At 35.4% G+C, this 23,213-nt stretch overlaps 1 pseudogene; it reads left to right on the top strand.

Annotated features, from left to right (window-relative positions):
• Nucleotides 1-16,348: 16,348 nt before the first annotated feature.
• LOC136154553 (splicing factor U2AF 35 kDa subunit-like) lies at nt 16,349-16,882 on the top strand (annotated as a pseudogene).
• The last annotated feature ends 6,331 nt before the right edge of the window (nt 16,883-23,213 follow it).

Below are 23,213 nucleotides of genomic sequence, written 5' to 3' on the forward strand. Positions count from 1 at the left end.
TGAGATAAGAATGATGTAGGGCATGCATGTATATATGCAACCTGAGAATAGATGTATATCAATACTCATGAATTAGTGGATGGTAACTTTGATTTGGTGTACTATATATTAGATTCAGCAAGTTATGCATCTAATTTTGAAGGTTAATTTGTGTTTCAAGGGGCGATTTATCAGATTCAAGCTGAACATCTAATTTAGCAGGTTATATACCTTAATGCGTGGTATATCTGATATAGAAGGTGATATATTTAATTCAGCAGCTAATATATCAGATTCAAAACATGATATACTTTTTTTTCAGTAAGGAATTAACTTTACTCATAACTGATTTATCTATTTTAGCCATGTCATGTTCTATAAGTTATTTTTGTGTATGGAATATTAATTTTATTATTAATATAGATTTTCACTGCAAAATAATTCAAAATTTCTTGGATGACTTTAAAGCTAGTTACTCTATTTCATTCATTTATAAATGGGATTTGCATAGAACAGTCATTTCAGAATAATCAGGAATGCTTATTAAAAGTGTAAATCCCTAAGACCCACCACAGCACTAATAAGGAGTAGGATCCAATAGCTGCATACATGGCAAGGAACTGAGGTCATTTTTATGCACAGTGTTGTTTTATAAAGTTTGAAAATTCTGAAATGTAAACAAAATATATTAAATCAAAGAAGAGGAAAATATGAACATCTTCTAAACATGAAAAGTAAATTTATGATGTGCTCTGAGCTTGACATTCCCTTTGTCCTAATTATCACAACTCCTTGTCTTTTTTCTATACTAACTCTAATATAAGATAGAAAAATACTGCACAAAAGTCACCTGCAATTGGCCTTATGAAGTTAACTTGTCATCTTTTCTTGTGGTCTGATTAAAAGTTTGGATGTACTAGAGGTCTGACAAGTGAGGTGTGCCTTTCAGGGAATAGGTAAAAAATCAGTCATGGGAACTTTTTTTCCTTTACTTTGATGTGGTTTCAGGTATTCTTGTACATGATTTATAGAAATCATTAAAGTTATATGTTAGCTATTTCAGACTCCCTTCCTTTCAGGGTCTCCTTAAAATGGCATTTCCCCAAATTTGTTGTTTTGTATAGCTACATGGCTCGGTTTGACCAATGAAATATAAGCAAAATTTATATATGCATATATATCCACTTCTATGTGGAAGCTTTAATAATCAGTGTGTTTATGTTTCCCATCCATCCCCTTTCCTAATGAAGATGTTTATTGGTATTATCTTGTCTCTTTTCAATCACCATAAATTGAGTAAGCATGGGAAGCAGATACTTTTTCTTTATATTTTAATTTTTCTTCACATAAGGAAGAGTCACATCTAGATCTAATACAGAGACTGTGTGCTCAATTCAGAGCTCTTGGATTTAGAATCACTAGATGAGGTTTTTTTGTTATTGTTGCCCTTCCTGAGACTGTAGTGAAAATATTTTATGTGAAGAAAGGGAATGAGTTGACTATTTTGAGAATAGCCACTGTGGAGAACAGCATGGAGTTTACTTAAAAAGGGAAAAATAGTGTTGCCATATGATATAGCAATCCCACTCCTGGGCACATACATGGAGAAAACTATAAGTTGAAAAATACATGCACTCCAATACTCGTAGCAACACTATTTATAATAGCCAAGACATGGAAACATTCTAAATATTCACAACAGATGAATAGATAAATAAAATGAGGTGTGTATATACAATAAAATATTACTCAGCCATTAAAATATAATGAAATAATGCCATTTGAAGCAAAGTGGGGGACCTAGAAATACCATACTAAGGCAAGTAAGTCAGACAGAGAAAGACAAATATATGATATCACTTATATGTAAAATCAAAAGTATGATATAAATGAACATTTAAAAACAGAAAGAGACTCACAGATATAGAAAACTTATGGCTATCAGAGGGGAAATGAGTGGGGGAAGGGATAAATTAGGAATTTGAGATTAGTAGATACAAGCTGTGCTGTGCTGTGTTAAGTCACCTCAGCCATGTCTGACTTTGCAATCATGGACTGTAGCCTGCCAGGCTTCTCTGTCCATGGGATTCTCCAGGAAAGAATATTGGAGTGGGTTGTCATTTCCTACTCCAAGATACAACTACTATATATGAAATAAATAAGCAACAAAATCCTACTGCATAGCATAGGGAACTAGACTCAATGTCATGTAATAATGTATAAAGGAAAGAAATGTACTTATGTAACTAAAGTACTTTGTTGTAAACTTGAAATACTCAGCAATTTACAAAATGAAATAATGTCATTTGCAGCAACATGGCTGGAACTGGAGATTACCATGCTAAGTGAAGAAAGTCAGAGAAAAACAAATATATGCTGTTAACTTATATAAGAATCTTCAAAAAATGATACAAATATACTTATTTACAAAACAGAAACAAACTCAACTTAGAGAATGAACTTATGGTTACCAGGAGGGAAGGGTGGAGGGAGGGATAGTTAGGGAGTTTGGGATTGACATTTACACATTGCTATATTTTAAATTGATAACCAACAAGGACCTATGTATATCAGAGGGAATGCTACTCAATATTCTGTCATAACCTAAATGGAAAATAACTTGAAAGCAGATAGACACATGTATATATAGAGCTAAATCACTTTGCTGTACATTTGCAACTAACACAACATTGTTAATCAACTATACTCCAATATAAAATAAAAATAAAAAATAAAACACACACACACACAGAAACAGGTTCTCAGACATAGAAAAGCTTATGGTGACCAAAGGGGAAATGGATTTGAGGAGGAATAAAGCAGGAGTTCAGAGAAGGCAATGGCACCCCACTCCAGTACTCTTGCCTGGAAAATCCCATGGACGGAGGAGCCTGGTAGACTGCAATCCATGGGGTCGGTGCGAGTCGGACACGACTGAGCGACTTCACTTTCATGCACTGGAGAAGGAAATGGCAACCCACTCCAGTGTTCTTGCCTGGAGAATCCCAGGGACGGGGGAGCCTGGTGGGCTGCCGTCTATGGGGTCGCACAGAGTCGTACACGACTGAAGTGATTTAGCAGCAGCAGTAGTAGCAGCAGCAAAGTAGAGTCTGGGATTAGCAGATAGCAGCTACTATATATAAGATAGATAATCAACAAAGTTCTACTGTATAGTACAAGTAACTGTACTCAATAACTTGTAATAGCCAATAATGGAAAAGAATATAGCTATATAACTGAATCACTTTGCTGTACACTTGAAACTAACAACGCTGTAAGTTAACAATGCTTCTATTTTAAAAAGTACATAACTGACTTTTCAAGCCCAGAAAAACATTGTATGAAACTCAAATTTGTGTCAATAAAAGTTTTATTAAAACACACCCATGCCCACTTGTTTATGTATTTTGTTTGGCCATTTTCACACTACAGTGGCAGAGATGAGTAGTAGCTTGGCAGAGACCATGAAGTTCACAAATTCTAAAATAATTTTTTATCATATTCTTCATAGAAAATGTTTGTGAATTTATGCTCCAAATAATTAGTGTTTTTATTGTTCATAATAAAATGAACTCTGAATATTTTGTGAGAACATTTCAATTTTGGCAAAGGAGGAAGTCAGTTACTATTTTTTTTTTGTTGCTTTTGTAATAATTGAGATTTAATAATAATCATGTATCACCATTTAATTTAGATTCCTCAGGTATTACAATCACTCAACAGCAATGGATTTTTCATGAGTCACAATAAAACTGGAAAGCCTTTGACAGTAGTTTATTTCCAGAAATGATTTAATAACAAGGGGAAAATCCTCAGAGGTCTTGGAAGATCTTTAATTTTGCTTAGGCAAATATTTGATATTGGCATACTCTTTCATTTATCTCGAAATCATAATTTAATTAAAATTATTTTACACAACTCAATGTGGATATCTTACTTTAAAAGCACTTTGTGCTTTTAAAAAATTAAACATAAAACTACAACAGATTTGATTTTCCTGCATGTGAAAAGATTAGTAGCAAAAGTACTAATAAGCATAAAGGCAAGAATTTCAAAGAGATAATTCATTCTAAAATATTAAAGAACCTCTGTTCTGCCTAGAAATTTAATTTTAATTTCTTACTTAAAAATGTTACAAAAAACCAAACTGATAAACAAGATAATATTGGCTAAACACAATGTTGGATTGGGTTATGATATTGTCCAGTTACTCTTTCTTTAGATCATCCATTCAAACAATACATTCAAAGAAAAAATAATTCCTAACAATTATCCATTAACAATTATCCCAAATATTATGCTCCTAAAAATAAAATTAAACTTTACACTTGAATTTATATCTTTATTTCAGAAGTTAAAATTTTATTTATCTAAAGCAGCATGCTCCATTAGCAGAAATGTTAGGCTTTGTTTCAACAAAGAAGTCCTTAGGCCTATTACTTTAGGGTTTACCTTTTTGTTAACTCACTTGTATAAGGGAAATATTAATAATTATAATGCAAATATTATATTATTTAGTATAGTATAAATAACATTATTAGAAATATTAATATAAAATTATATTAATAAAAGGAAATAGTTATATAATTTTATATAATAATATAATGAATAACATTACTATTGATATTGGTGTTGTGGGAAACATTTCCAAATAATAAAGTAAATGCTACACTAGCAGTATAAATACATTTAAATATCTCCATTGGTCATTCTCAGTATTAAAAAATGGAAGGACAGTCCCCAGATGGCAGAGGAATACTTTCTCCCTCAAAATTCATCACGAGATCATTTGAATGATGAGCAATTTCCACAAAACATCTGAACGCTGGTGGAGAACACCAGGTCGCCAGAAAGGCAGCCCAATCTCTTCAAAAGGAGGTAGGACAAAATATGAAAAACAAAAAATGAGACAAAAGATTTAGAGATGGAGACCCATCTTGGGGAGGGAGTTGTGAAGGAAGAGAAGTCTCCATACAGTAGGAAACTCTCTCACAGGCATGTCTGTGGGGAGTTTTAGAGTCTCCGAGGGCAACAAAGCCTGGAGAGGGAAAAAAAAAAAAAAAAAAAAACCCACGGAAGACACTCTTAATCACAATTGCAAAGAAGTGGCCCAGACTCTCCTCGTGTCCACCACCGGTGAGTGGGGGCTGGTCAGGGAGGTGTGGACTGCATCATTGGTCTTTAGGGTAAGGACTGCACCTGAAGAGATGCATGTACCCCACTGTACATTGCAGAACTGTGTACAACAGGTAGGACATGGAAGCAACCTATATGTCCAAAAGCAGGTGAATGGATAAGGAGGTTGAGGTACATATACACAATGGAATATTACCCAGCTATAAAAAGGAACACATTTGAGTCAGTTCTAATGAGGTGGATGAAACTGGAGCCTATTTTAAAGACTGAAATAAGCCAGAAAGAGAAACACCAGTACAGCGTATTAACGCATATATATATGGAATTTAGAAAGATGGTAACTTATCCCTACGTGCAAGACAACAAAAGAAACACAGATGCAAAGAACAGACTTTTAGACTATGTGGGACAAGGCGAGCCTGGGACAATTTGAGAGAATGACATTGAAATATGTATACTGCCATATGTAAAATAGATGACCAGTGCAAGTTCAATTCATGAAGTAGGTCACTCAAAGCTGGTGCTCTGGAACACCCCAGAGGAATTGTGAGGAGAGGGAGATGGGAGGGGTGTCAGGATGGGGAACACATGTACACCTGTGGCTGACTCATGTCAATTTATGGCAAAAACCACCACAATATTATAAGGTAATTAGCCTCCAATTAAAATAAATGATTAATTTTAAAAGAAAAACTATATATATATATATAATACATATCACATAGAACATATTCAATGAATTATCACCGTTATTATTGTTAGCTATTATCACCTGTATCATTGTGTTTAATGAAAGTCTGCCATGTATCAAGTGCATTATTTATATTGCCTACCACCTACCACACTGCCTGGCAGAATAAAGATTTAATAAATACTTGTTGGGAGAAAGAACAAGTCCTCAAAATAAATACTGAAATGAAAGTTTTATTACCCCAATTTACAGAATAGAAAAGTAAGGCTCATAATCAAACAGTTTATAGTGACAAAACACTTTATGGCCCTGCTATCTCCCACTGCAGGTAAGAGGTTAAGTTGGTACTCTTCTCCTTATGTCTTCCTCTATCATCCTAGTATTGTACATAAGATAAAGTTCATCAATTTTACTATTCTACACTAAGTATTATTATGATTCAGGTCAACCTTTTTTAATGTATTTGTCACTTGCACTTCCTATAACAAGCTATTTCTACACATAAACTTTATTATCATTAGCTGTTTACATATCTTCCTCATCTACTAAACCGGTGCATATCTTGAGAGCACTAGCAATATTTTATTTTAACCACAAATAAGGCAGTCATGATGCAGAGTAGATATTAGATAAATTGTTATCAAATGAATGGTCAAGAATGTAAAACTGAACCAAGAAGGCTTAAACATTGGCAGAATTCTCACACAGATAATTTATATGAAAAATTCAAATACATAAAATTAAGGTAATTTTGCTTTAGGGTCTGAGTTGTGGTAGTCATTACCCAAAGTCTTCATTTTATAAAGTTTAAATAGTTCACAAATATACATTTAGCTATGGAAAGTAAAGTTCAATTGATTAATCACCCAACAGGACTATGAAATTCAGGTGCATTCTCAAGTTTCCATTGGGGCTGTTTTTGTTTTAGTTTGGTTAACATTTACTGAGTCCTGACTACTCGTCCGGCTCTTTATATAAATTATTTTATTTAGCCCTCCTATGAAATTGTGTGTTAAATGATTTGCTGAGGACAAGTGATATACAGACAGACATCATTTTCTTGTACCTTGCTTGATTGCACTTCAAAGATGCTGTTTTTTACAAATTGAAGGTTTATGGCAACCTTGCATCAAGCAAATCTATTGGCACCATTTTTTCAACAGTATTTTCTCATTTCATGATATGTGTCATATATTGGTAATTTTCACAATATTTCAAACTTTCTATTTCTTTTAAATATAAAACTTTAATGGATGAGGAATAACTACTTATGGAGCAAAAAAAAAATGTGGTTTCTGGAAATGGAATCTACTACTGGAGAAGTTGTGAAGATTGTTGAAATGATAGCAAAGGATTTAGAATATCACATAAGCCTAGTTGAAAGTAGTGGCAGGGTTGGAGAGGATGACTCCAATTTTAAAAGAATTTCTATTATATGTAAAATTTTACCAAACAGAATTGCATTTCACAAATGGATAAATCATTTGCAAAAGGAAATTGTTGATCAGGGCAGAAAACTTCAGTGTTATTTTATTTTAAGAAATTGCCACAGCCACCCCAACCTCAGCAACCACCACCCGACTCAGTCAACAACCATCAACACTGAGACAAGACACTTCGCAGGCAAGAAAATTATGATTTGCTAAAGGCTCAGATGATTATTAACATATTTTAGCTACAAATTATTTTTTAATTGTTGTCCATACATTGTCTTTTTAGATATAATGTTACTTCACACTTATATTTCAGTATAATGTAAACATTTATCTTGTGTGTACTGAAAAGTAAAAAAAAAAAAAAAAATTGTAAGACTCATGTTATTGCAATATTTCTTTTATAGTAGTAGTTTGGAACTGAGCATGCAATATCTGAGATGTGCTTGCACTTTTCATCTGGATCTAATTTCAATACCCAAGACTGTACCCACTAATTTAGACTATATCTAAAATTCCCAGTCTCCTCAACAGTTTTCTGCACCTTACATGAGCAAACAGTAACAATATGGCTCATCAATAGTGAATACCTATAATGCATATTCACCCACTAATCCTGAAACAAAGCTATTCAGTTCTGGTGACCTAAAACTAATAGACTGCCAGATATTTCCCCAGCAAAAATAGGTTTATTTGGGATTAGCTAAGAATTGCAATTCAAGGTCTGCAAGCATGGTGAGCCATGTGCATGTACCCATACAGCAAGGGGAGGAGAACTATAAAAGGTTATCAACCTAAAGGTCCATTGACAGAGAAATAGGTAAAGAAGATGTACACAATGGAATATTACTACACAGCCACAAAAAAAAAGTGTGAAATAATGACATTTGCAGCAACATAGAAGGATCTAGAGATTATTATACTAAGTGAAGTAAGTCAGGTAAAGACAAATATATAATATCACTTATATGTGGAATCTAGTTTAAAAAAAAAAAAGCAGAAAAAGACTCATAGATCTTAAAGTCAAATTTAAGGGTTCCAAAGGGTAAACATGTGGGGAAGTAATAAATTAGGACATTGAGATAAATATATACACACAATGATATATAAAATAGATAATCAACAAGGGCCTACTGTTAGCACAGAGAGAACTCTACTCAGTATTCAGTAATAACCTATATGGGATAAGAATCTCAAAAATAATAAATACATATACCTATAACTGATAAACTTTGCTGTACACCTGAAACTAATGAAACTTTATGAATCAACAATACTCCAACGAATTTTGTTAAAAAAAAAAAATAACTTATAGAGGGTAAAGGAAATTGAGAGAGAGTTATAGTAGACAGAGTCCATGGTTCTTCACTGGCTGAGTTATTGTCAGAAAAGAAGAGGAATCTTTCTTCTTCCTGTTGGGCTCTGCTATCCTCCCCCATTTCAGCTTCTGATTCGATTTAATTGATATTTCTGTTTACCATATTTTTACAGCTCCGAGAAGAGAGAGATTGTGTGTGAAACTGATCAGTTCAGTTCAGTCACTCAGTCATGTCCGACTCTTTTCGACCCCATGATTCGCATCAGGCCAGGCCTCCCTGTCCATCATGAACTCCCGGAATTTACTCAAACTCATGTCCATCGAGTTGGTGATGCCATCCAACCATCTCATCCTCTGTCGTTCCCTTCTCCTCCTGCTCCCAATCCTTCCCAGCATCAGGATCTTCTCCAATGAGCCAACTCTTTGCATGAGGTGGCCAAAGTATTGGAGTTTCAACTTCAGCATCAGTCCTTCCAATGAACACCCAGGACTGATCTCCTTTAGGATGGACTGGTTGGATCTCCTTGCAGTCCAAGGGACTCTCAAGAGTCTTCTCCAACATCACAATTCAAAAGCATCAATTCTTTAGTGCTCAGCTTTCTTCACAGTCCAACTCTAACATCCACACATGACCACTGGAAAAACCATAGATTTGACTAGACGGACCTTTGTTAGCAAAATAATGTCTCTGCTTTTTAATATGCTATCTAGGTTGGTCATAACTTTCCTTCCAAGGAGTAAGTGTCTTTTAATTTCATGGCTGCAATCACCATCTGCAGTGATTTTGGAGCCCAGGAAAATAAAGTCTGACACTGTTTCCACTGTTTCCCCATCTATTTGCCATGAAGTGATGGGACCAGATACCATGATCTTAGTTTTCTGAATGTTGAGCTTTAAGTCAACTTTTTCACTCTACTCTTTCACTTTCATCAAGAGGCTTTTTAGTTCCTCTTCACTTTCTGCCATAAGGGTGGTGTCATCTGCATATCTGAGGTTATTTATATTTCTCCCGGCAATCTTGATTCCAGCTTGTGCTTCTTCCAGCCCAGCATTTCTCATGATGTACTTTATTATTCAGCAATAAAAGTCAGTGAAATACTTCTACGTGCTACAATTCATATGAACCTTACTTAAAAACAATATATTAAGGGGATGAAACCAGCCACAAAAGTCCAGACATAGTTATTCCATTTATATTGAATCCACAATAGGCAAATTCATAGAGACAGAGAGCATTAATGGGTCACTTAGGCTAGAGTTAAGTGGGGACAATTGCAGGAAGATAGTTAAATTTTATAGTGTTCTTTGAGCAATATTGAAAATATTCTAAAATTGATTGTGATGATTGTTGCACAACTCTGTGAGTACACTAAAAGTAATTAAATCATATACTTAAACTGTGTTATATGTGAATTATATCTTAATAAAACTGTTACCAAAACATCAAATTGAAGAATATAAATTCATATCAGAAAAAGTCAGAAAGTGCCATGTTTTTAGAAAGGAAGTAAATGCTATGAAAATATTCTGACAAAATTAATTTATGAATTTAATGCAGTTTCATTTAGAAGACAAATGTTTGGGGCTGGGATTTTTTTAATTGGCTAAAATAATTTAGATGATTATATAAAATAATTAATGTGTGACCATCAAAGGTCTGTTTAATTAAAGCTAAGATTTTTCCAGTAGTCATGTGCAGACTTTTTGGGCTTCCCTGATGGCTCAGATGGTAAAGAATTTGCCTCCAATGAAGAAGACCAGGGTTCAGTCCCTGGGTTAGGAATATCCCCTGAAGAAGGGAATGGCATCCCACTCAAGTATTCTTGCCTGGAGAATTCCATGAACAGAGGATCCTGGCAGACTATAGTCCAAGGGGTCACAAAGACTTGGACATGACTGAGTGACTAACACATTTTGGGGTTTCCCTGGTAAAGAATCTGGCTGCTATGTAGGACCCCAGTTCGATTCCTGAGCTGGGAAGATCCCCTAGAGAAGGGATAGGTTACCCACTCCAGTATTCTTGGGCTTCTCTCGTGGCTCAGACAGCAAAGGATCCGCCTGTAATGTGGGATACATGGGTTTGATCCTTGGGTTGGGAAGATCCCCTGGAGGTGGACATGGCAACCCACTCCAGTATTGTTGCCTGGAGAATCTGCATGGACAGAGGAGCCTGATGTGCTACAGTGCGTGAGGTCACAAAGAGTTGGACATGACTGAGTAACTAAGCACACAGATGTGAGCATTGAACCATAAAGAAGGTTGAACACTGAAGAATTGATTATTTTGAAGTGTGGTACTAGAGAAGACTTTTGAGAGTCCTTTGGACTGGAGATCAAACCAATCAATCCTAAGGAAGTAAAGACATCACTTTGTCAACAAAGGTCCATCTAGTCAAGGCTATGTTTTTTTCCAGTTGTCATGAATGGATGTGAGAGTTGGACTATAAAAAAGTTGAGTGCCGAAGAACTGATGCTTTTGAACTGTGGTGTTGGAGAAGACTCTTGAGAGTCCCTTGGACTGCAAGGAGATCCAACCAGTCCATCCTAAAGGAGATCAGTCCTGGGTGTTCATTGGAAGGACTGATGTTGAAGCTGACACTCCAATACATTGGCCACCTGATGCGAAGAACTGTTGGAAAAGACCCTGATGCTGGGAAAGATTGAGGGCATGAGGAGAAGGGGGCGACAGAGGATCAGATGGTTGGATGGCATCACAGACTCAATGAACAAGAGTTTCAGAAAACTCCAAGAGATAGTGAAGGACAGGGAAGCATAGCATGCTGCAGATTATGTGGTCACAATGAGTGAGACATGACTTAGCAACTGAACAATCATATCCAAAACAATAATGAAAAATGTAAATATTGAGGACAAACTTCACCAGCTATTAGAATGTATCATAAAGCCACTATCACCAAAATGGTATGTATTGTTTTAAAATTATACAAATAGTTTATTTAAATATAATAAAGGTATTTGATACATCAAACAAGGTTTATAGAAAGTGAAAGTTGTCATCCATCTATTTTATACCCTATTAAGTTTTCATTCAGGTATGAAGATATCCAAAAGGACTTATTGAAAGACAAAGACTTAAGATTGATTAACCCATTTACTCATTGTGAAAAAATATATTCTTGACATTCTTATGTCATTGAAAAGCAATTTAAAAACTCACATATGAGGATATTTTAATATAAAACAATTGGAGTGAATTGAAAAAAAAAAAAGAACCTCTAAAGACTTCCGATCTCTAGTCCTACATGTAAGGAACTTGGAAGTTGACACTCCACACTAACAAGGAAAAATTGAACAGACTGAAAAATAAGCAACTCTTATTAGGTCTAGAAGATTAGGAAGGATATAGGACAAACTGCTGTCTCCTAAATTGAAGAAACAGTCAAGTGAATAGAAGGAGTCACAGTTTCAAAGAGAAGAGACTCATGAGCAGAAGCCAATCAGGGAACCGGTGTTGGAATAGTAAAAACTGTACAGTAGTTGATTAATTGGAATTCCACCCCTCTAACCATCCTGTCCCACCTAAGTGGGGAGAAAAACAGAAAGACTATGAAGTTCATAGTCCAGAGGCATATATTCATTAAAAGACTGTTAGCTAATTATAGTACTATAGTATGTTAGCCCCTCAACCACGACACACCTTACCACCAAATTTCTGAAGTCCTATTTTAGCAGTTCCTCTTACCCAATTCATCATTTCCAGTCATTAAGAAAAATTTAAAACACATAAATGCAGACAAGGCAAAAAGCATAACTTGAACAGACAGAGCAAGCATCAGAACCAGATACAAAACGTGTAACATACACATAATGGGAATACAAGGAGAAGAAAGAAAAAAAAAAAAAAAGAGAAGCAGAAAAATAGTTAGACGATAATGACTAAGAATTTACCCTAAATTAATGTCAGACACCAAACCACAGATACAGAAAGCTCAGAGACCACCAAGAAGAATAAATACCAAAAGGAAACCTCAAAATCCTACACTGGGGTAGATCAACAACAGTTTTCACAGTGACGATATGCATAAAAGCCTCAAACTCAAAGGCATACACTAACAAAAGTAGTTCAGTTCAGTTCAGTCACTCAGTCGTATCCAGCTCTTTGCGACCCCATGAATTGCAGCACGCCAGGCTTCCCTGTCCATCACCAACTCCCTTAGGAAGAGATAATTTCATAATCATGTGCTTCCAAAAACATAAGAGAAAAACATTTATGTTACTTATATATCATGGAAAAAGAAGAAAAAAAACCACACAAATTCTTATAAAATACATAAAAACAAATTCATGTAAATATACAATTTCATATATAATATCTGAAATACATATAATTTATTTCAGGTAGTGGCAAGTTTTATGAGGAAAAATAAAGTAAGGAGATAGAGAACATGTGGGAACTAGTGTTATTTGATAGAGGGAGGTCACAGAAATCCATTGGGTTATATGATATTTGAGCACGAACCTAAGTGAAATGAAATTGAGCCATATAGATGTGTTTAGGAAAAATGTTATAGGTAAAAGAATCAGTGAGTGTAAAGGTTCCGTTTCTTGAACTTGATTGGTAATTGAAGGAAAAAGTATTCAGGGTATTACTGACTGGAGTGGAGTGACTGAGACTGAAAAGCAATAGGAAATGAGATCAGAGAAGCAGCTGAAGGCCACACCTTTCTAGGGGCTCGTAAGCAACTGTGAGGAATTACCTTTTATTCTGAAAGAAAGAATATCTTTAGAAGGTGACTGATTCATATTTGTAAAGGATAATTCTGGCTGTTCTATGGTGAATGGGCAAGTATGGATGCAGGGAGAAGATTTAGAGGTTATTAAAATTTAAGTGAGAGCTAATGGTGGCTTGGACCAGGTAGTATTTGGAGATGGTGAGAATGGTTAGATTATTACAAATATAGAACTGATTAATGGAACATTGTATATAAGGCAGAAAAAAAAATGGAAATACTCACCCCAAGGGTTTTGACCTGAGCAACTGGAAGAATGAAGTTGCCTTTTTCTGAGATATGTTACATTTATAAAGAAAAATGCTATAGTATATATAATGTTATGGTAGTTATATCTGAATATGGGATTAAAGATGATTTTTTATGTGCATGTCTATACTTTGAATTTGTATTTAACAAATGTATTTGTTTTCTATTGCAGCCATAACAAATTACCACAAATGTACTGTCTTAAAAGAACACACATTATTATCTTATATTTCTGTGAATTCATAAATTTAACATGGGTCTCACTGAACTAAAATCAAGCTGCCAGCAAGGTTAAATTCCTTTCTTGGAGATTCTAGGAGAGAATTCACTTCCAGCTTCTAAAGATCACGCACATGCCTTGGCTTGTGTATTCTTTCCTTTATTTTCAAACCATTAATGTCAAATCTCTCTGACACATTGATACAAATCTCTCTTGGATCACAGCTGGGAAGCATTCTCTCATTTTTAGACTGTTTTGATTAGGTGGGCCCACCTCCATCATCTGGAATAATCTCCTTATCTCAATGTCCTTAATCTTAATCACACTGTATAGTTCCTTTTACCAGGCAGGTGGCGTATTAACAAGTTCTGGGAATTAGGATATGGACATATTTGTTGTTCAGTCCCTCAGTCATGTCCAACTCTTTGCAACCTCATGGACTGCAGCACACCAGGCTTCCCTGTCCTTCACTATCTCCTAGAGTTTGCTCAATTCATATCCATTGAGTTGGTGATGCCTTCCTACCATCTCATCCCCTGTTGCCCCCTTTTCCTCCTGCCCTCAATCAGGGTCTTTTCCAGTGAGTCAGTTCTTTGAATCAGATGGCCAAAGTATTGGAGCTTCAGCTTCTGCATCAGTCCTTCCAATGAATATTCAGGACTGATTTCCTTTAGGATTGACTGGTTTGACCTCCTTGCAGTCCAAGGGACTCTCAAGAGTCTTCTTGAACACTTTGAAAGTATCAGTTCTTTGACACTCAGCCTTCTTTATGGTCCAACACTCACATCCATACATGACTACTGGAAAACCCAAAGCTTTAACTATATGGACCTTTGTCTGCAAAGTGATGTCTCTGCTTTTTAATAAGTTTGTCATGGCTTTTTTGGGGGACTGTTATTCTTTTTACTACAACAAATTGTCATTTGTGAAAGAAATATGTGCAGAGATGATAGTTAAAATATTCTTATGCTCATAACCCATCCATAATCATTTTAGTCAAGTTACCTCTAAACTTTGAACATGTATGCTATCTTTTATTTTTCCAATTAATATTATAGTATTGAAAGGTTGTTGCTGAACGATAAGACGCGGGATTCTTGGCCTCCGGAGGAGACGAATTCAATCCGGGGCTAGAGACGAGGCTGGATCGCTCAGAGCTTTTGTGTAATAAAGTTTTATTAAAGTATAAAGGAGATAGAGAAAGCTTCTGACATAGGCATCAGAAGGGGGCAAAAGAGAACCCCCCTCCTAGTCTTTAGCTGTATGTTATATAGTCACAGTCTGTTAGTGAAAGGAAAGGAATATCATAAAATCTAGAATGGCACCAGATAATTCATCACAGGCCATAAAACTATTGACTTGCATCTTGTACCAACAAATAGTTTCATTTACATAGATTAGGGGAACAATACCTGAATAAGTAAGTTAGGCCCTTTGGCGGAACCAACTTGAAGATGGAGTCTGGGGTTCATTAACATAGCTTAAGACAACATTTCCATACGAAAAAGAAATGTATTGGTTAACTCAAGGTTTGAGAGTTGTTAGCTTTAGGTGAGACCAGGTGTCATGGCAACACAGAATGTTAAGAGAAACCTCCTTTTAAATTTGTATAGAGAAGGAAAACCAGATCGCTGGTTTGTTCTTTCCTGCCGGTTAAGAGAGATAAAAATGTCTGGCACTTACAGCCTCTTTCCTCCATTTGGAGACCCCTGGCCTTCCTGCCTGTTACCCTCTCAGTATACACACATGTATTCCTTAAACATTGATTTGTTAGTATCAGGCTCTGTGTTTGACATTGGAGATATAAACTATAACTTTATTTATATTATGTCATAAATATTTAGGTATGGTTTTCAAAGCACATTATTGGTGTACCAAAATTTATTTAATATTACACTAATATTGGACCTCAGAATTATAATTACATTATAATTCACATATAAATTTATATTCATTTTTTTGTTTTTTCTGATTATCTACCCAAAACACTTTTCTAGAATAAGATAAACCACAAGAAAGGACATAAGCATTTTAAAACATAAAATTTTAATATTTCAAGAGGTTTTGGTATATTTATTTGGCAATAAATGTAATCATGGGGGCATCAGAGGATGAGATCGTTGATGGCATCACTGATGTAATGGACAGGAACTTGGGCAAACTTCGGGAGATGACGAGGGACAGGGAGGTCTGGCATGCTGCAATCCATGGGGTTGCAAAGAGTCAGACATGAGTGGGTGACTGAACAACAAAATGTTATCATAGTAATACAGAGTACTAGGTATTTTATCTGTATATGTTGATACAAATATAGTGCTCATCATTCTGCAACCTTTCCTTTACAATTGGCAGTATCCCTTAAATACCCCTCTAATCACAGTGCATATAAATATGAATAATTCAATAGAGTAGATATTCAATATTTAACTTAGTGATTATTATTATAATGAATATTTAATTTTTTAATTTGTTTTCTATTATAGGCTATTGTTTTACATTGATCAATTGCTTTCCCCAGAGGTAATCCCAATTTAAATTTCCTTCATAGAAGTTCAGCTGTGCACTGTTCGAAATGGAAGACTACTTGGTCTCCATCTTTGGCACTAAGAAAGACAAAGTAAACTGTTCATTTTATTTCAAAATTAGAGTACATCCTCATGAAAAGAGATGAACTCGGTCATGCAATAAATTTACCAGACCACTCTCTGCTTGAATATGTACCATAACCTTCAAAGCTCTTCATTGCCTGGTGACAGTTTGTATTGTGCTATGAGTGACGTCAAAAGGTAAGTACATTATGATGAATTTTTTGAGGAGGTTTTTACAGAAACAGAAATGCAGAACTAAGTTGAAGAGAAGAACATCTGTGATAAACTTGGAGATCACCAAATGTAAATGTGTATGTCAAGTTTCATCCAGAAGAAGATACAAAAAATGCTGCGATTGACTTGAATAACTGTTGGTTTAACATACAGTGCATGCAGGCTGAGCTCTCCTCTGGGACAGAGAAACCTGCTACCACCACTATGAAAAGGGAGTGTGTAGTGCAGGAGAAGGCTTTTGCAACTTCATGCATTTGAAGCGCATTTCTAGAGAATTGTGGTGACACCATCACAAGAAACATAGATGGAGGTCAAGGTCTATGTGTGGCGACTAGAGTGCCTACAGAAGGTGGTGGAGAGACCATGAAAGATGTGGGCAATTCTAAGTCATACCATTTTTACTCTATGTCTGCTATAAAGTGTAGTTGATTGAACAAACTGGTTCATAATGGTAATTTTTTAAACAACAGCAACAAAATCAATAAAGATGGATTTCTGAATAAAATTTTTAGTGGTATAGTAAAAAAAATAAACAATTCTCATCACAAGTTTTGAAGCTGACAATCTCATATAATGTTGGTTATCATTTTAATATTGATTTTTAAAGTTTAAAACAATATTGAAAATCTATTAATGGCATTTATATTTCTTTTACTAGCTATTTATTGCCTGCTTATATTTTTAACTACAAAATAACATTTTTAATATATCAGTAGGGTTGTTTGGTTCTGACCCCTAAAATGGAAAGGGTTGAGCCTATATATTGGAGATGAATAGTGCTATCTGCCGAGTTGTAACTAGGAAAGGCAGAGACTAACAGACAGTTTATATTTGTAGTACATAAAGACTATAAAATGAATAACTATGAAATTAGGGATAGAATTAGATGAGGAGATTACAAAAGACAGGAACAAGCAGTTCAAAATGACTGAGGAATCGATCTCATGTATTAGAAATATAATAAATAAGCTTAGAAAAGTATGTTGGAGCCATATATTATGGAGAACCATGGATTTCAGTATGAAGAGTCTGTTTTGTTTTTGTTTCTCTGTAAGTAGAAAGAAACTTGTTAGAAACTCCATTAGAGCTATGCTATAGTAAAATTAATCTCCCCACTCCTGAGTTAGTACAGAAAGATTCTGGAGTCAGGAAAGCAAATTGAATCTACTTGCTTAGAAAAAGTAAAAACAAACCTGAAATGGTAGAAATACAAGACTTGTTAATTCAGCAACTGATCTGATGTGGGAAGAGGAGGGGGATTAACAAGAAAAGGTAAAAAAAAAAAAAGGTTATAAAGGTTAACGTAAGAGGAATACAGGTAAAGTCAATAGAATATATTATTGATTTTAACTGAAAACTTGCAGCAAAACAAAGTAGTTAAGAACAAAGACCCTAGTACTAGATTTTCCTGTTCAAATCCTGGCTCTACTGTTTAACAGCTGTATGACCATTGGCAGTCATTGAAACATTCTGTGCCTCAGTTTCCTTATCTATGAAATGGGAATGACGGTAAAAATATTACCTACTTCAAAAGGTTGTTCTCAGAATAATGCCTTATTTAATGTAAAATGCTTGGAACAATACCTGAAAATTTATCATTATTTACTAGTGTTTAAAAAAAGCCCCACAAAATTCAGTTAAGTAAATTTGAAGATCTAATTGGTTTTAGTCAAAAATTCATGCACTGGGCAGCTTGTCTTCTAGGAAATGGAAAACAGTTCTGAGAACAAAATGGGAAATTTTTATAGGCAGAAGGAAAAGCTATTAACAAAATTTTTTAAAAGTGTATTTTTTTTGCTGAGACATCTTTTAGTGAGGGAAAGGAATGCAAGGGATTTACCATGCAGAATTCTTTTTCTTCCTCTGCGGGGTGGAGAGGCACAAGACAAATGACCTTACTGGTGCATGACAGAAAATTCCAGACTGGCCCATTAAGATTGTATTTAATCTGCAATTAGATCAAGTATTAAATCTAGTTTTGGTATCGTGGGCTTTAGCACACATGATACCATTGGAAGCCTGTGGTTTTCTTATAACACTATTTTTTTAAAGATGATATGTTAAGTTCTGGATTTGTTAAGTGTATTAATAATCTATCTAAGTGTTGAGAGGACTTCCCTAGTAGCTCAACTTGTAAGGAATCTACCTGCAATGCAGGGGATCCCAGTTCGATTCCTATGTCGGGAAGATCTGCTGGTGAAAGAATAGGTTATCCACTCCAGTATTCTTGCCTGGAGAATTCCATGGACTGTATAGTTCATGGGGTCACAACAAGTTGGACACAAATGAGCGACTTTCACTTTCAAATACTGAGAAGCAGTGGAATCATTGTGAGGTCAATTTCATAGGTATAACTGAAACTCTCTGGGGGTAATAGAATAAACCTAAACAAAGAAAGAAAAAAACAAGTAAACAGGGACTAAGGTATATTGGGAGAATATCTAAGATGTGGGGAACCATGGAAGAGGAGTCAGCTAAAGATACAGAAAAAGATCAGTAAGACTGGTAAGAGAACTAATAAGGTTGGTGAATGCTTAGAAAAACAAGACAAAAGTTTGACAGAAAATGATTGGTCAACAGTTTGAATGGCTTCAAAGAGTCTGGACTTTTTTTTACTTGATATTATGGAGGTTTTAAGAGTTTCTATCCACGTGGAAGAATCTCCTCTGGAGACCTGATTCAATCATTTTAAACTGGGTTCCCTTTTAAATGAATTCCACTGTGAAGACAGTTTTGTTTTGTTTTGTTTTTTCTCTCTACTGAAGGTTAGAAAGAGCAACTGATATGATCTGTATTTGCTTAGAAAAATGGGAAAGAAATAAAGCCACCCTTGAATTATTTAGATTATTTTAAAAAAAGTTGTGATGTACTTGCATTGAAAATGGCTCTCCAAGTTAAGAGACATTTCATGCCTCCGCTTGGTCCTGGGAAATAGATTGCCATTAGAATGTACTTAGAGAGTTACCAGAATAGATGACAGATGCAAACATAAAAGTTAAGGGGAAAGATTGAAATAAAACTTTTGCCAAAAGAATTCAATTAAAAGGTCAGTTCCTTCAGGTCTAACTTTTTGAAAGTCTCCTTCTGTAGTCTGGCATGAACTTGGGAGTGGGTAAATTCAGGCAAGATACTTAGTGTAGGAAATTCTTAGTATAAACAAGTTCATTAAAATTTCAGGGGCCTTTAACACCTCAGTAACAGTCTGCCCGAAGGGTAACATTTATTGTTTTGAACTGCCAACATCTTGCTTTTATGGGACACATTTATATGCTAAATTGCCTATTATGTTAAGCTGTAAGTTCCCATTTAGCAGCATCAGAAATAAGATTTGACTATAAATGCTTGTATTTTATTAGTGCAATGCCAGACTTCCTAATAGCTCAAAATTCTTAAAGGCTGAAATTCATTGCACCTCCTTCAGAAGGTGCTTGCCTAAAATAATTTGTTATAAATACTATATTTGCATAAACTTGTTTTCAGACTTGGATTGTCAGGAAAAGCAGAAAAAAAAAAAATACTTCCTTTGATTTTACCCTTAAGCAAATCATAAATGACACATTTAAGCAATTGTATGAAGAAAATAAAAGTACAAGATAACTAATGACTATTCTTTTCTTAATGATTTCAGCATAAATCAGCAGGAAACTCCAGGGAAATGGATGTTTAGTAGTGATACAGTATTATAAACATTCTCACATATAACATGGAGTTGCCAGGAATTTGTATGGTATGTGAGAGAGTTCACTTGACTCTATTGACCATGATTCAATATTATAAAATATTTAACACAAGACCTTCAAGATGCCAAACCTCAATTTGATGTAGTGAGAAGAAAAAGTATTGGATAAGGGCACAGATTGAAAAGGAAATTGAAAAAAAAAAAAAAAAGCCTACTCAGAAAAAGACTTTCTAAACTGGTGGAAAGCAGAGATTAAAGATATGTTTCATTTGGGAAATTCCATGCCACCCTCCCTTTTCCCCCTATTTTAGAATCTTTTTCTCCTGGACTTGATAAACATTGGAATCAAAACACAAGGAGAACAGTAGGTTTATAAATCAAGTCACAGAAATTTCAATGCATAGTTTGCAGGATTGCCTTTATAATTATAAAGGCTTTTATTCCCTTTGAAAACCCATGAATGATTTTTTTTTCTCCTTAGTTTTGAAAGAATTAGATATGTAAAGGAAATTAAATAAAGTAAAACAAACTTGTTGGGTAGTTATTATAATATGTATACTTCCCTGGTGGCTTAATGGTAAAGAATTCACCAGCCAATACAGGAGATTTGAGTTCAATCCCTGGGTCGGGAAGATCCCCTGGAGAAGGAAACAACAACCCATTCAAGTATTATTGCCTGGAGAATCCCATGGTTGGAGGAGCCTGGTGAGCTACAGTCCATGGGGTTGCAAAGAGGCAGACACGACTGAGTGACTAATACTATTATAGTATGTATCAGATACTATGTCACTTTGTATTAAGCAGATTGATTACCACTTTAACATTATTTTATCCCCTTTCATTTTGTTACAGCTTTTTTCCCCTTTTTTGAAGGATAATTCTTTACAGATTTTTCTTGCTTTCTGTCAAGAATCGACATGAATCAGCCATAGATATACATATGTCCCCTCCCTCTTGAACCTCCCTCCCATCTCCCTCCCCATCCCACCCCTCTAGGTTGTTACAGAGCCTCTGTTTGAGTTCCCTGACTCATACAGAAAATTTCCATTGGCTATCTATTTTACATATGGTATTGTAAGTTTCCATGTTACTTCCTCCATACCTCTCACCCTCTCCTTCCTCCTCTCCCCGCCGTGTCCATAAGTCTGTTCTCTATGTCTGTTTCTCCATTGCTGCCCTGCTAATAAATTAATCTTTCTAGATTCCATATATATGTGTTAGTATACCTTATTTATTTTTCTTTTCATGACTTACTTCACTCTATCATAGGATCTAGGTTCATTCACATCATTAGAACTGACTCAAATGTGTTCTTTTTATGGCTAAGAAGTATTCCATTGCATATATGTACCACAACTTCTTTATCCATTCATCTGTTGATGTTCATCTAGGTTGCTTCCATGTTTTATCTATTGTAAATAGTGCTGCAATGAACACTTGGTTACATGTGTCTTTTTCATGTTTGGTTTCCTCAAGGTATATGCCTATTAGTGGGATTGCTAGGTCATTGCTGGTGGTTTTATTCCCAGTTTTTTAAGGAATCTCCATACCTCTTCCATAGTGACTGTATGAATTTACATTCCCACCAACAACGTAAGAGGGCCCCCTTTTTCCCACACCCTCTCTAGCATCTATTCTTTGTAGTTTGTTTTTTTTTTTTTTTTCTTTTATGATGGTCATTCTGACTGGTGTGAGGTGGTATCTCATTGTAGTTTTCATTTGCATTTCGCTAATAATAAGTGATGTTGAGCATCTTTTCATGTGCTTGTTAGCTATCAGAACTTTTTTTATTTAGGTAGGTCTAACACTACACCTACTCCCAGCAATGGAATATGATTTTTATTTTGTCAATTACTTTGCTATATTTGATCAGTGTTGGCACGTGGCAGAGAAAGTTTCATCAGTGGGAAGTCTATGACTTTTGTTAAATATTTTAAATAAGCATGCTCCTTTCTTTCTCCTTAATGAGAATAAGAAAGTATGTAAATCTGGGAACTGCTGTCAGCCATTCAGTTATGAGAGTAATCAGCCCCAAAATAAAGCCAACATGTGAGAAGCGAAGAGCCAAGATAATTTTAGAAAAACATAACTACAATCTTCAGGCATTGATCTCAGGTGGCCTTGAACTGCAATGGCTTGAAGTATGACTTGGGTTCCCAAGCAGAGACTGAGGTTGGGAAATGGTGATGAGAACACCAAATCCTAGCCACGAGACCAGTGGTCAGTGACAAAGGCCCTGGCTCTTTGGCTTTCCAGAAAAGAATTCCCACAAAGACAAAAATAAAGAAACAAGTAAAGTCTTCATTAGGAGAAAAATAGTATATTACTTGTGGACAGTCACACAAACAGACTCAGAGAGAGAGAGAGAGAGAGAAATCCGCACCCTCATGGTAATTTAAATCACTTACATGGGGCACCTGTTCCAGATTTCCTTTAGTCAATCATTTTGATTTGACTGGTTCTGAGTCCATGTTTAGTATACCTCAGGGTCCTCCCATGTGTGCAGAAGCATCTTTTTACCAAGATGCATTCCAGAGAGGAAGCTTATGGGTAGGCTGACATCACTTACTATAAGGTGGTATGTGTGTGTAAAGTTGCTCAGTCCTATCTGACTCTTTGCAACCCCATAGGCTGTATCCTGCCAGGCCTCTCTGTCACAGAATTTTCCAGGCAATGTTACTGGAGTGGATAGCCATTCCTTCTCCAGGGGATTATTTTTGACCCAGGGATTGAATCCACAGCTTTTATGTCCCTGTATTGGCAGGAGAGTTCTTAACCACTGCACCACCTGGGAAGCCCACAATGAGGTGGTACCTCCTCCCTTTTTGGTCTCCAAGGAGCTTTCTATCAGGAAGGTTTTCTTAACTTCTTGAATGAAAAATATATGGTATCTTATTTTTTATCTGGGCAGGACCCAGTCTTCCCTCTCAATTGTC

This window comes from Muntiacus reevesi, chromosome X (assembly GCF_963930625.1).
Source record: "Muntiacus reevesi chromosome X, mMunRee1.1, whole genome shotgun sequence".
NCBI lineage: Eukaryota > Metazoa > Chordata > Mammalia > Artiodactyla > Cervidae > Muntiacus > Muntiacus reevesi.